The sequence below is a fragment of the Micropterus dolomieu genome, linkage group LG23, assembly GCF_021292245.1.
Source record: "Micropterus dolomieu isolate WLL.071019.BEF.003 ecotype Adirondacks linkage group LG23, ASM2129224v1, whole genome shotgun sequence".
NCBI classification, from domain to species: domain Eukaryota; kingdom Metazoa; phylum Chordata; class Actinopteri; order Centrarchiformes; family Centrarchidae; genus Micropterus; species Micropterus dolomieu.
In genome coordinates this window covers 3984027-3986407 of record NC_060172.1, presented here as the reverse complement: position 1 = coordinate 3986407, position 2381 = coordinate 3984027, and positions in this window count along the sequence as shown.

Here is a 2381-nt window from a genome sequence, read left to right as displayed (position 1 = left end):
CTTTACATATAAAGTACAGCATGTTTATATGTTGTACTTTATATAGAAGTACTGCATGTTTATATGTTGTACTTTACATATAAAGTACAGCATGTTTATATGTTTTACTTTACATATAAAGTACAGCATGTTTATATGTTGTACTTTATATATAAAGTACAGCATGTTTAAACCTTACATATAAAGTACAGCATGTTTATATGTTGTACTTTACATATAAAGTACAGCATGTTTAAACTTTACATATAAAGTACAGCATGTTTATATGTTGTACTTTACATATAAAGTACAGCATGTTTAAACTTTACATATAAAGTACAGCATGTTTAAACTTTACATATAAAGTACAGCATGTTTATATGTTGTACTTTATATAGAAGTACTGCATGTTTATATGTTGTACTTTACATATAAAGTACAGCATGTTTATATGTTGTACTTTATATAGAAGTACTGCATGTTTATATGTTGTACTTTACATATAAAGTACAGCATGTTTAAACTTTACATATAAAGTACAGCATGTTTATATGTTTTACTTTACATATAAAGTACAGCATGTTTATATGTTTTACTTTACATATAAAGTACAGCATGTTTAAACTTTACATATAAAGTACAGCATGTTTAAACTTTACATATAAAGTACAGCATGTTTATATGTTTTACTTTACATATAAAGTACAGCATGTTTATATGTTTTACTTTACATATAAAGTACTGCATGTTTATATGTTGTACTTTACATATAAAGTACAGCATGTTTATATGTTGTACTTTATATAGAAGTACTGCATGTTTATATGTTGTACTTTACATATAAAGTACAGCATGTTTAATCTTTACATATAAAGTACAGCATGTTTATATGTTAAACTTTACATATAAAGTACAGCATGTTTAAACTTTACATATAAAGTACAGCATGTTTAAACTTTACATATAAAGTACAGCATGTTTAAACTTTACATATAAAGTACTATAAAGTACAGCATGTTTATATGTTGTACTTTATATAAAGTACAGCATGTTTATATGTTGTACTTTACATATAAAGTACAGCATGTTTATATGTTGTACTTTATATAGAAGTACTGCATGTTTATATGTTGTACTTTACATATAAAGTACAGCATGTTTAAACTTTACATATAAAGTACAGCATGTTTATATGTTGTACTTTACATATAAAGTACAGCATGTTTAAACTTTACATATAAAGTACAGCATGTTTAAACTTTACATATAAAGTACTATAAAGTACAGCATGTTTATATGTTGTACTTTATATAGAAGTACTGCATGTTTATATGTTGTACTTTACATATAAAGTACAGCATGTTTATATGTTGTACTTTATATAGAAGTACTGCATGTTTATATGTTGTACTTTACATATAAAGTACAGCATGTTTAAACTTTACATATAAAGTACAGCATGTTTAAACTTTACATATAAAGTACAGCATGTTTATATGTTTTACTTTACATATAAAGTACAGCATGTTTATATGTTTTACTTTACATATAAAGTACAGCATGTTTAAACTTTACATATAAAGTACAGCATGTTTAAACTTTACATATAAAGTACAGCATGTTTATATGTTTTACTTTACATATAAAGTACTATAAAGTACAGCATGTTTATATGTTGTACTTTATATAGAAGTACTGCATGTTTATATGTTGTACTTTACATATAAAGTACAGCATGTTTATATGTTGTACTTTATATAGAAGTACTGCATGTTTATATGTTGTACTTTACATATAAAGTACAGCATGTTTAATCTTTACATATAAAGTACAGCATGTTTATATGTTTAAACTTTACATATAAAGTACAGCATGTTTATATGTTTTACTTTACATATAAAGTACTATAAAGTACAGCATGTTTATATGTTGTACTTTATATAGAAGTACTGCATGTTTATATGTTTGTATTTAATTTCAGACCTTCTTCCTGTAACAGGCTGAACACTGACGCTGCCTCTGACTGGTTGTCGTCGTGCTCCAATGATTTCATTCATCACAGTGACAGACAGAGTCGACCAATCAGATCGCAGCGCGCGCGCACACACACTGAGCGATGTGTGTGTCAGAGAGGCGATGAAGCCAAAAGGTGACCCGACGCTCTCATTTGCTGAACTGGGTTGCCGTGGGAACAAGGTGTGTGAGTGTGTGTGTGTGTGTGTGTGTGTGTGTGTTACAGTGTGTCTGTGTGTCTGTGTGTGTGTGTGTGTGTGTGTGTGTGTGTGTGTGTGTGAGTGTGTTACAGTGTGTCTGTGTGTCTGTGTGTGTGTGTGTGTGTGTGTGTGTGTGTGTGTTACAGTGTGTCTGTGTGTCTGTGTGTGTGTGTGTGTGTGTGTTACAGT